The sequence below is a fragment of the Atractosteus spatula genome, chromosome 18 (genome assembly GCF_055471065.1).
Source record: "Atractosteus spatula isolate fAtrSpa1 chromosome 18, fAtrSpa1.hap1, whole genome shotgun sequence".
Taxonomy (NCBI): Eukaryota; Metazoa; Chordata; class Actinopteri; order Semionotiformes; family Lepisosteidae; genus Atractosteus; species Atractosteus spatula.
Window position 1 is genome coordinate 17,488,895 of NC_142723.1, and position 13,436 is coordinate 17,502,330.

General features: G+C 40.9%; 1 protein-coding gene across 2 annotated transcripts in view; it reads right to left on the reverse strand.

The window, feature by feature from the left end:
- The window catches only part of iqce (IQ motif containing E), a 35,791-nt gene that overhangs the window by 8,471 nt on the left and 13,884 nt on the right, over positions 1 to 13,436 (reverse strand). The gene's annotated exons all lie outside the window — the stretch shown is intronic.

Sequence of the window (13,436 nt, forward strand, 5' to 3'; positions counted from 1 at the left end):
TTATTCAAGAAGATGAATTTCCAAGAGGTTTTCTTAACGTTTTTAAATGTTTAAGAGACATTTCTTGGATTGAGGAACATTTTAAATCAGATGACTGGAGGGATTCAGAGACAGATAGCAGAAATGCTCAGCTGAAACCCCAGCTAGGGTTAGGGTTAGCATTACCGTACTACTTTTACACTTTTTACATTCACTGCTAGATTCTAGGTCCCAAAGCAGCTTTAGGACAAGTGATAATTTGATCCTATCTGCAATTTTTAGTAAATCGGATGACTAGAGGGCTTCAGAGACAGATTGCAGAAATGCTCTGTTAAAACCCCACCTAGGGTTAGGGTTAGCAATACTGTACTACGTATACATTTTGTACATTCACTGCTGGATTCTGGGTCCCAAGGCAGCTTTAGGACAAATGATAATTTGATCCTATCTGCAATTTTAAGTAAATCACATGACTGGAGGGCTTCAGAGACAGATTGCAGAAATGCTCAGCTGAAACCCCAGCTAGGGTTAGGGTTAGCATTACCATACTACGTATACATTTTGTACATTTACTACTGGATTCTGGGTCCCAAAGCAGCTTTAGGACAAATGATAATCTGATCCTATCTGCAATTTTTAGTAAATCACATGACTGGAGGGCTTCAGAGACAGATTGCAGACATGCTCTGTTGAAACCCCAGCTAGGGTTAGGGTTAGCAATACTGTACTACGTATACATTTTGTACATTCGCTGCTAGATTCTAGGTCCCAGAACAGCTTTAGGACAAGTGAAAATATGATCCTATCTGCAATTTTAAGTAAATCACATGACTGGAGGGCTTCAGAGACAGATAGCAGAATTGCTCAGCTGAAACCCCAGTTAGGGTTAGGGTTAGCATTACCGTACTACGTATACATTTTGTACATTCGCTGCTAGATTCTGGGTCCCAAAGCAGCTTTAGGACAAGTGATGATTTGATCCTATCTGCAATTTTTAGTAAATCACATGACTGGAGGGCTTCAGAGATAGACTGCAGAAATGCTCAGCTGAAACCCCAGCTAGGGTTAGGGTTAGCTTTATCATACTACATATACACTTTTTATATTCACTGCTAGATTCTGGGTCCCAAAGCAGCTTTAGCACAAGTGAAAATTGGATCCTATCTGCAATTTTTAGTAAATCAGATGACTGGAGGGCTTCAGAGACAGATTGCAGAAATGCTCAGCTGAAACCCCAGCTAGGGTTAGGGTTAGCATTACCGTACTACATATACATTTTGTACATTCGCTGCTAGATTCTGGGTCCCAAAGCAGCTTTAGGACAAGTGATTATTTGATCCTATCTGCAATTTTAAGTAAATCAGATGACTGGAGGGCTTCAGAGACAGATAGCAGAAATGCTCAGCTGAAACCCCAGTTAGGGTTAGGGTTAGCATTACCGTACTACATATACATTTTGCACATTCACTGCTGGATTCTGGGTCCCAAAGCAGTTTTAGGACAAGTGATAATTTGATCCTATCTGCAATTTTAAGTAAATCAGATGACTGGAGGGCTTCAGAGACAGAGAGCAGAATTGCTCAGCTGAAACCCCAGTTAGGGTTAGGGTTAGCATTACCGTACTACGTATACATTTTGTACATTCGCTGCTAGATTCTGGGTCCCAAAGCAGCTTTAGGACAAGTGATAATTTGATCCTATCTGCAATTTTTAGTAAATCACATGACTGGAGGGCTTCAGAGACAGATTCCAGAAGTGCTCTGTTGAAACCCCAGTTAGGATTAGGGTTAGCAATACTGTACTACGTATACATTTTGTACATTCGCTGCTAGATTCTGGGTCCCAAAGCAGCTTTAGGACAAGTGATAATTTGATCCTATCTGCAATTTTTAGTAAATCAGATGACTGGAGGGCTTCAGAGACAGATAGCAGAAATGCTCTGTTGAAACCCCAGCTAGGGGTACGGTTAGCAATACTGTACTATGTATACATATTTTACATTCACTGCTGGATTCTGGGTCCCAAAGCAGCTTTAGGACAAATGATAATTTGATCCTATCTGCAATTTTTAGTAAATCACATGACTGGAGGGCTTCAGAGACAGATTGCAAAAATGTTCTGTTGAAACCCCAGCTAGGGTTAGGGTTAGCATTACCATACTACGTATACATTTTGTACATTCACTGCTGGATTCTGGGGTCCCAATGCAGCTTTAGGACAAGTGATAATTTGATCCTATCTGCAATTTTAAGTAAATCACATGACTGGAGGGCGTCAGAGACAGATAGCAGAAATGCTCTGTTGAAACCCCAGCTAGGGGTACGGTTAGCAATACTGTACTATATATACATATTTTACATTCACTACTGGATTCTGGGTCCCAAAGAAGCTTTAGGACAAGTGATAATTTGATCCTATCTGCAATTTTTAGTAAATCACATGACTGGAGGGCTTCAGAGACAGATTGCAGAAATGCTCAGCTGAAACCCCAGCTAGGGTTAGGGTTAGCTTTATCATACTACGTATACACTTCTTATATTCACTGCTGGATTCTGGGTCCCAAAGCAGCTTTAGGACAAGTGATAATTTGATCCTATCTGCAAAATTAAGTAAATCACATGACTGGAGGGCTTCTGAGACAAATTGGAGAAATGCTCAGCTGAAACCCCAGCTAGGGTTAGGGTTAGCATTACCATACTACGTATACATTTTGTACATTCACTGCTGGATTCTGGGTCCCAAAGCAGCTTTAGGACAAGTGATAATTTGATCCTATCTGCAATTTTTAGTAAATCACATGACTGGAGGGCTTCAGAGACAGATAGTAGAAATGCTCTGTTGAAACCCCAGCTAGGGTCAGGGTTAGCATGACAGTACTACTGTACGTATACATTTTTAACATTTACTGCTGGATTCTGGGTCCCAAAGCAGCTTTAGGACGAATGATAATTTGATCCTATCTGCAATTTTTAGTAAATCAGATGACTGGAGGGCTTCAGAGACAGATTGCAGAAATGCTCAGCTGAAACCCAAGCTAGGGTTAGGGTTAGCAATACTGTACAACGTATACATTTTGTACATTCGCTGCTAGATTCTGGGTCCCAAAGCAGCTTTAGGACAAGTGAAAATTGGATCCTATCTGCAATTTTTAGTAAATCAGATGACTGGAGGGCTTCAGAGACAGATTGCAGAAATGCTCAGCTGAAACCCCAGCTAGGGTTAGGGTTAGCATTACCGTACTACATATACATTTTGTACATTCGCTGCTAGATTCTGGGTCCCAAAGCAGCTTTAGGACAAGTGATAATTTGATCCTATCTGCAATTTTAAGTAAATCAGATGACTGGAGGGCTTCAGAGACAGATAGCAGAATTGCTCAGCTGAAACCCCAGTTAGGGTTAGGGTTAGCATTACCATACTACGTATACATATTTTACATTCACTGCTGGATTCTGGGTCCCAAAGCAGGTTTAGGACAAATGATAATTTGATCCTATCTGCAATTTTTAGTAAATCACATGACTGGAGGGCTTCAGAGACAGATTGCAGAAATGTTCTGTTGAAACCCCAGCTAGGTTAGGGTTAGCAATACTGTACTACGTATACATTTTTCACATTCACTGCTGGATTCTGGGTCCTAAAGCAGCTTTAGGGCAAGTGATAATTTGATCCTATCTGCAATTTTAAGTAAATCAGATGACTGGAGGGCTTCAGAGACAGATTGCAGAAATGCTCAGTTGAAACCCCAGTTAGGGTTAGGGTTAGCATTACCGTACTACGTATACATTTTGTACATTCGCTGCTAGATTCTGGGTCCCAAAGCAGCTTTAGGACAAGTGATAATTTGATCCTATCTGCAATTTTTAGTAAATTACATGAATGGAGGGCTTCAGAGACAGACTGCAGAAATGCTCAGCTGAAACCCCAGCTAGGGTAGGGTTAGCTTTATCATACTACATATACACTTTTTATATTCACTGCTAGATTCTGGGTCCCAAAGCAGCTTTAGGACAAGTGATAATTTGATCCTATCTGCAATTTTAAGTAAATCAGATGACTGGAGGGCTTCAGAGACAGATAGCAGAAATGCTCTGTTGAAACCCCAGCTAGGGGTACGGTTAGCATTACCGTACTACGTATACATCTTGTACATTCGCTGCTAGATTCTGGGTCCCAAAGCAGCTTTAGGACAAGTGATAATTTGATCCTATCTGCAATATTAAGTAAAGCAGATGACTGGAGGGCTTCAGAGACAGATTTCAGAAGTGCTCTGTTGAAACCCCAGTTAGGGTTAGGGTTAGCAATACTGTACTACGTATACATTTTGTACATTCACTGCTGGATTCTGGGTCCCAAAGCAGGTTTAGGACAAATGATAATTTGATCCTATCTGCAATTTTTAGTAAATCACATGACTGGAGGGCTTCAGAGACAGATTGCAGAAATCTTCTGTTGAAACCCCAGCTAGGGTTAGGGTTAGCAATACTGTACTACGTATACATTTTTCACATTCACTGCTGGAATCTGGGTCCTAAAGCAGCTTTAGGACAAGTGATAATTTGATCCTATCTGCAATTTTAAGTAAATCAGATGACTGGAGGGCTTCAGAGACAGATTGCAGAAATGCTCAGTTGAAACCCCAGTTAGGGTTAGGGTTAGCATTACCGTACTACGTATACATTTTGTACATTCGCTGCTAGATTCTGGGTCCCAAAGCAGCTTTAGGACAAGTGATAATTTGATCCTATCTGCAATTTTAAGTAAATCAGATGACTGGAGGGCTTCAGAGACAGATAGCAGAAATGCTCTGTTGAAACCCCAGCTAGGGGTACGGTTAGCATTACCGTACTACGTATACATCTTGTACATTCGCTGCTAGATTCTGGGTCCCAAAGCAGCTTTAGGACAAGTGATAATTTGATCCTATCTGCAATATTAAGTAAAGCAGATGACTGGAGGGCTTCAGAGACAGATTCCAGAAGTGCTCTGTTGAAACCCCAGTTAGGGTTAGGGTTAGCATTACCATACTACATATACATTTTGTACATTTACTGCTAGATTCTGGGTCCCAAAGCAGCTTTAGGACAAATGATAATTTGATCCTATCTGCAATTTTTAGGAAATCAGATGACTGGAGGGCTTCAGAGACAGATAGCAGAAATGCTCAGCTGAAACCCCAGTTAGGGTTAGGGTTAGCAATACTGTACTACGTATACATTTTGTACATTCACTGCTAGATTCTGGGTCCCAAAGCAGCTTTAGGACAAGTGATAATTTGATCCTATCTGCAATATTAAGTAAATCAGATGACTGGAGGGCTTCAGAGACAGATAGCAGAAATGCTTTGTTGAAACCCCAGCTAGGGGTACGGTTAGCAATACTGTACTATGTATACATATTTTACATTCACTGCTGGATTCTGGGTCCCAAAGCAGGTTTAGGACAAATGATAATTTGATCCTATCTGCAATTTTTAGTAAATCACATGACTGGAGGGCTTCAGAGACAGATTGCAGAAATGTTCTGTTGAAACCCCAGCTAGGGTTAGGGTTAGCAATACTGTACTACGTATACATTTTTCACATTCACTGCTGGATTCTGGGTCCCAAAGCAGCTTTAGGACAAGTGATAATTTGATCCTATCTCCAATTTTAAGTAAATCAGATGACTGGAGGGCTTCAGAGACAGATAGTAGAAATGCTCTGTTGAAACCCCAGCTAGGGTTAGGGTTAGCATTACAGTACTACTGTACGTATACATTTTTAACATTTACTGCTGGATTCTAGGTCCCAAAGCAGCTTTAGGACGAATGATAATTTGATCCTATCTGCAATTTTTAGTAAATCACATGACTGGAGGGCCTCAGAGACAGATTGCAGAAATGCTCAGCTGAAACCCCAGCTAGGGTTAGGGTTAGCAATACTGTACAACGTATACATTTTGTACATTCGTTGCTAGATTCTGGGTCCCAAAGCAGCTTTAGGACAAGTGAAAATTGGATCCTATCTGCAATTTTTAGTAAATCAGATGACTGGAGGGCTTCAGAGACAGATTGCAGAAATGCTCAGCTGAAACCCCAGCTATGGTTAGGGTTAGCATTACCGTACTACGTATACATTTTGTACATTCGCTGCTAGATTCTGGGTCCCAAAGCAGCTTTAGGACAAGTGATAATTTGATCCTATCTGCAATTTTTAGTAAATCACATGACTGGAGGGCTTCAGAGACAGATTCCAGAAGTGCTCTGTTGAAACCCCAGTTAGGATTAGGGTTAGCATTACCATACTACGTATACATATTGTACATTCGCTGCTAGATTCTAGGTCCCAGAAAAGCTTTAGGACAAGTGATAATCTGATCCTATCTGCAATTTTTAGGAAATCAGATGACTGGAGGGCTTCAGAGACAGATAGCAGAAATGCTCAGCTGAAACCCCAGTTAGGGTTAGGGTTAGTATTACCGTACTACATATACATTTTGCACATTCACTGCTGGATTCTGGGTCCCAAAGCAGCTTTAGGACAAGTGATAATTTGATCCTATCTGCAATTTTTAGTTAATCACATGACTGGAGGGCTTCAGAGACAGATTGCAGAAATGCTCAGCTGAAACCCCAGCTAGGGATAGGGTTAGCATTACCATACTACGTATACATTTTGTACATTCACTGCTGGATTCTGGGGTCCCAATGCAGCTTTAGGACAAGTGATAATTTGATCCTGTCTGCAATTTTTAGTAAATCACATGACTGGAGGGCTTCAGAGACAGATAGTAGAAATGCTCTGTTGAAACCCCAGCTAGGGTCAGGGTTAGCATGACAGTACTACTGTACGTATACATTTTTAACATTTACTGCTGGATTCTGGGTCCCAAAGCAGCTTTAGGACGAATGATAATTTGATCCTATCTGCAATTTTTAGTAAATCAGATGACTGGAGGGCTTCAAAGACAGATTGCAGAAATGCTCAGCTGAAACCCCAGCTAGGGTTAGGGTTAGCATTACCGTACTACATATACATTTTGTACATTCGCTGCTAGATTCTGGGTCCCAAAGCAGCTTTAGGACAAGTGATAATTTGATCCTATCTGCAATTTTAAGTAAATCAGATGACTGGAGGGCTTCAGAGACAGATGAAAGAATTGCTCAGCTGAAACCCCAGTTAGGGTTAGGGTTAGCATTACCGTACTACGTATACATCTTGTACATTCGCTGCTAGATTCTGGGTCCCAAAGCAGCTTTAGGACAAGTGATAATTTGATCCTATCTGCAATTTTAAGTAAATCAGATGAATGGAGGGCTTCAGAGACAGATTCCAGAAGTGCTCTGTTGAAACCCCAGTTAGGGTTAGGGTTAGCATTACCATACTAAGTATACATATTTTACATTCACTGCTGGATTCAGGGTCCCAAAGCAGGTTTAGGACAAATGATAATTTGATCCTATCTGCAATTTTTAGTAAATCACATGACTGGAGGGGTTCAGAGACAGATTGCAGAAATCTTCTGTTGAAACCCCAGCTAGGGTTAGAGTTAGCAATACTGTACTACGTATACATTTTTCACATTCACTGCTGGATTCTGGGTCCTAAAGCAGCTTTAGGACAAGTGATAATTTGATCCTATCTGCAATTTTAAGTAAATCAGATGACTGGAGGGCTTCAGAGACAGATTGCAGAAATGCTCAGTTGAAACCCCAGTTAGGGTTAGGGTTAGCATTACCGTACTATGTATACATTTTGTACATTCGCTGCTAGATTCTGGGTCCCAAAGCAGCTTTAGGACAAGTGATAATTTGATCCTATCTGCAATTTTAAGTAAATCAGATGACTGGAGGGCTTCAGAGACAGATAGCAGAAATGCTCTGTTGAAACCCCAGCTAGGGGTACGGTTAGCATTACCGTACTACGTATACATCTTGTACATTCGCTGCTAGATTCTGGGTCCCAAAGCAGCTTTAGGACAAGTGATAATTTGATCCTATCTGCAATATTAAGTAAAGCAGATGACTGGAGGGCTTCAGAGACAGATTCCAGAAGTGCTCTGTTGAAACCCCAGTTAGGGTTAGGGTTAGCATTACCATACTACATATACATTTTGTACATTTACTGCTAGATTCTGGGTCCCAAAGCAGCTTTAGGACAAATGATAATTTGATCCTATCTGCAATTTTTAGGAAATCAGATGACTGGAGGGCTTCAGAGACAGATAGCAGAAATGCTCAGCTGAAACCCCAGTTAGGGTTAGGGTTAGCAATACTGTACTACGTATACATTTTGTACATTCACTGCTAGATTCTGGGTCCCAAAGCAGCTTTAGGACAAGTGATAATTTGATCCTATCTGCAATATTAAGTAAATCAGATGACTGGAGGGCTTCAGAGACAGATAGCAGAAATGCTTTGTTGAAACCCCAGCTAGGGGTACGGTTAGCAATACTGTACTATGTATACATATTTTACATTCACTGCTGGATTCTGGGTCCCAAAGCAGGTTTAGGACAAATGATAATTTGATCCTATCTGCAATTTTTAGTAAATCACATGACTGGAGGGCTTCAGAGACAGATTGCAGAAATGTTCTGTTGAAACCCCAGCTAGGGTTAGGGTTAGCAATACTGTACTACGTATACATTTTTCACATTCACTGCTGGATTCTGGGTCCCAAAGCAGCTTTAGGACAAGTGATAATTTGATCCTATCTCCAATTTTAAGTAAATCAGATGACTGGAGGGCTTCAGAGACAGATAGTAGAAATGCTCTGTTGAAACCCCAGCTAGGGTTAGGGTTAGCATTACAGTACTACTGTACGTATACATTTTTAACATTTACTGCTGGATTCTAGGTCCCAAAGCAGCTTTAGGACGAATGATAATTTGATCCTATCTGCAATTTTTAGTAAATCACATGACTGGAGGGCCTCAGAGACAGATTGCAGAAATGCTCAGCTGAAACCCCAGCTAGGGTTAGGGTTAGCAATACTGTACAACGTATACATTTTGTACATTCGTTGCTAGATTCTGGGTCCCAAAGCAGCTTTAGGACAAGTGAAAATTGGATCCTATCTGCAATTTTTAGTAAATCAGATGACTGGAGGGCTTCAGAGACAGATTGCAGAAATGCTCAGCTGAAACCCCAGCTATGGTTAGGGTTAGCATTACCGTACTACGTATACATTTTGTACATTCGCTGCTAGATTCTGGGTCCCAAAGCAGCTTTAGGACAAGTGATAATTTGATCCTATCTGCAATTTTTAGTAAATCACATGACTGGAGGGCTTCAGAGACAGATTCCAGAAGTGCTCTGTTGAAACCCCAGTTAGGATTAGGGTTAGCATTACCATACTACGTATACATATTGTACATTCGCTGCTAGATTCTAGGTCCCAGAAAAGCTTTAGGACAAGTGATAATCTGATCCTATCTGCAATTTTTAGGAAATCAGATGACTGGAGGGCTTCAGAGACAGATAGCAGAAATGCTCAGCTGAAACCCCAGTTAGGGTTAGGGTTAGTATTACCGTACTACATATACATTTTGCACATTCACTGCTGGATTCTGGGTCCCAAAGCAGCTTTAGGACAAGTGATAATTTGATCCTATCTGCAATTTTTAGTTAATCACATGACTGGAGGGCTTCAGAGACAGATTGCAGAAATGCTCAGCTGAAACCCCAGCTAGGGATAGGGTTAGCATTACCATACTACGTATACATTTTGTACATTCACTGCTGGATTCTGGGGTCCCAATGCAGCTTTAGGACAAGTGATAATTTGATCCTGTCTGCAATTTTTAGTAAATCACATGACTGGAGGGCTTCAGAGACAGATAGTAGAAATGCTCTGTTGAAACCCCAGCTAGGGTCAGGGTTAGCATGACAGTACTACTGTACGTATACATTTTTAACATTTACTGCTGGATTCTGGGTCCCAAAGCAGCTTTAGGACGAATGATAATTTGATCCTATCTGCAATTTTTAGTAAATCACATGACTGGAGGGCTTCAGAGACAGATTGCAGAAATGCTCAGCTGAAACCCCAGTTAGTGTTAGGGTTAGCAATACTGTACAACGTATACATTTTGTACATTCGCTGCTAGATTCTGGGTCCCAAAGCAGCTTTAGGACAAGTGAAAATTGGATCCTATCTGCAATTTTTAGTAAATCAGATGACTGGAGGGCTTCAAAGACAGATTGCAGAAATGCTCAGCTGAAACCCCAGCTAGGGTTAGGGTTAGCATTACCGTACTACATATACATTTTGTACATTCGCTGCTAGATTCTGGGTCCCAAAGCAGCTTTAGGACAAGTGATAATTTGATCATATCTGCAATTTTAAGTAAATCAGATGACTGGAGGGCTTCAGAGACAGATGAAAGAATTGCTCAGCTGAAACCCCAGTTAGGGTTAGGGTTAGCATTACCGTACTACGTATACATCTTGTACATTCGCTGCTAGATTCTGGGTCCCAAAGCAGCTTTAGGACAAGTGATAATTTGATCCTATCTGCAATTTTAAGTAAATCAGATGAATGGAGGGCTTCAGAGACAGATTCCAGAAGTGCTCTGTTGAAACCCCAGTTAGGGTTAGGGTTAGCATTACCATACTAAGTATACATATTTTACATTCACTGCTGGATTCAGGGTCCCAAAGCAGGTTTAGGACAAATGATAATTTGATCCTATCTGCAATTTTTAGTAAATCACATGACTGGAGGGGTTCAGAGACAGATTGCAGAAATCTTCTGTTGAAACCCCAGCTAGGGTTAGGGTTAGCAATACTGTACTACGTATACATTTTTCACATTCACTGCTGGATTCTGGGTCCTAAAGCAGCTTTAGGACAAGTGATAATTTGATCCTATCTGCAATTTTAAGTAAATCAGATGACTGGAGGGCTTCAGAGACAGATTGCAGAAATGCTCAGTTGAAACCCCAGTTAGGGTTAGGGTTAGCATTACCGTACTATGTATACATTTTGTACATTCGCTGCTAGATTCTGGGTCCCAAAGCAGCTTTAGGACAAGTGATAATTTGATCCTATCTGCAATTTTAAGTAAATCAGATGACTGGAGGGCTTCAGAGACAGATAGCAGAAATGCTCTGTTGAAACCCCAGCTAGGGGTACGGTTAGCATTACCGTACTACGTATACATCTTGTACATTCGCTGCTAGATTCTGGGTCCCAAAGCAGCTTTAGGACAAGTGATAATTTGATCCTATCTGCAATATTAAGTAAAGCAGATGACTGGAGGGCTTCAGAGACAGATTCCAGAAGTGCTCTGTTGAAACCCCAGTTAGGGTTAGGGTTAGCATTACCATACTACATATACATTTTGTACATTTACTGCTAGATTCTGGGTCCCAAAGCAGCTTTAGGACAAATGATAATTTGATCCTATCTGCAATTTTTAGGAAATCAGATGACTGGAGGGCTTCAGAGACAGATAGCAGAAATGCTCAGCTGAAACCCCAGTTAGGGTTAGGGTTAGCAATACTGTACTACGTATACATTTTGTACATTCACTGCTAGATTCTGGGTCCCAAAGCAGCTTTAGGACAAGTGATAATTTGATCCTATCTGCAATATTAAGTAAATCAGATGACTGGAGGGCTTCAGAGACAGATAGCAGAAATGCTTTGTTGAAACCCCAGCTAGGGGTACGGTTAGCAATACTGTACTATGTATACATATTTTACATTCACTGCTGGATTCTGGGTCCCAAAGCAGGTTTAGGACAAATGATAATTTGATCCTATCTGCAATTTTTAGTAAATCACATGACTGGAGGGCTTCAGAGACAGATTGCAGAAATGTTCTGTTGAAACCCCAGCTAGGGTTAGGGTTAGCAATACTGTACTACGTATACATTTTTCACATTCACTGCTGGATTCTGGGTCCCAAAGCAGCTTTAGGACAAGTGATAATTTGATCCTATCTCCAATTTTAAGTAAATCAGATGACTGGAGGGCTTCAGAGACAGATTGCAGAAATGCTCAGCTGAAACCCCAGTTAGGGTTAGGGTTAGAATTACCGTACTACGTATACATTTTGTACATTCGCTGCTAGATTCTGGGTCCCAAAGCAGCTTTAGGACAAGTGATAATTTGATCCTATCTGCAATTTTTAGTCAATCACATGACTGGAGGGCTTCAGAGACAGATTGCAGAAATGCTCAGCTGAAACCCCAGCTAGGGTAGGGTTAGCTTTATCATACTACATATACACTTTTAATATTCACTGCTAGATTCTGGGTCCCAAAGCAGCTTTAGGACAAGTGATAATTTGATCCTATCTGCAATTTTTAGTAAATCGGATGACTAGAGGGCTTCAGAGACAGATTGCAGAAATGCTCTGTTAAAACCCCACCTAGGGTTAGGGTTAGCAATACTGTACTACGTATACATTTTGTACATTCACTGCTGGATTCTGGGTCCCAAGGCAGCTTTAGGACAAATGATAATTTGATCCTATCTGCAATTTTAAGTAAATCACATGACTGGAGGGCTTCAGAGACAGATTGCAGAAATGCTCAGCTGAAACCCCAGCTAGGGTTAGGGTTAGCATTACCATACTACGTATACATTTTGTACATTTACTACTGGATTCTGGGTCCCAAAGCAGCTTTAGGACAAATGATAATCTGATCCTATCTGCAATTTTTAGTAAATCACATGACTGGAGGGCTTCAGAGACAGATTGCAGACATGCTCTGTTGAAACCCCAGCTAGGGTTAGGGTTAGCAATACTGTACTACGTATACATTTTGTACATTCGCTGCTAGATTCTAGGTCCCAGAACAGCTTTAGGACAAGTGAAAATATGATCCTATCTGCAATTTTAAGTAAATCACATGACTGGAGGGCTTCAGAGACAGATAGCAGAATTGCTCAGCTGAAACCCCAGTTAGGGTTAGGGTTAGCATTACCGTACTACGTATACATTTTGTACATTCGCTGCTAGATTCTGGGTCCCAAAGCAGCTTTAGGACAAGTGATGATTTGATCCTATCTGCAATTTTTAGTAAATCACATGACTGGAGGGCTTCAGAGATAGACTGCAGAAATGCTCAGCTGAAACCCCAGCTAGGGTTAGGGTTAGCTTTATCATACTACATATACACTTTTTATATTCACTGCTAGATTCTGGGTCCCAAAGCAGCTTTAGCACAAGTGAAAATTGGATCCTATCTGCAATTTTTAGTAAATTAGATGACTGGAGGGCTTCAGAGACAGATTGCAGAAATGCTCAGCTGAAACCCCAGCTAGGGTTAGGGTTAGCATTACCGTACTACATATACATTTTGTACATTCGCTGCTAGATTCTGGGTCCCAAAGCAGCTTTAGGACAAGTGATTATTTGATCCTATCTGCAATTTTAAGTAAATCAGATGACTGGAGGGCTTCAGAGACAGATAGCAGAAATGCTCAGCTGAAACCCCAGTTAGGGTTAGGGTTAGCATTAC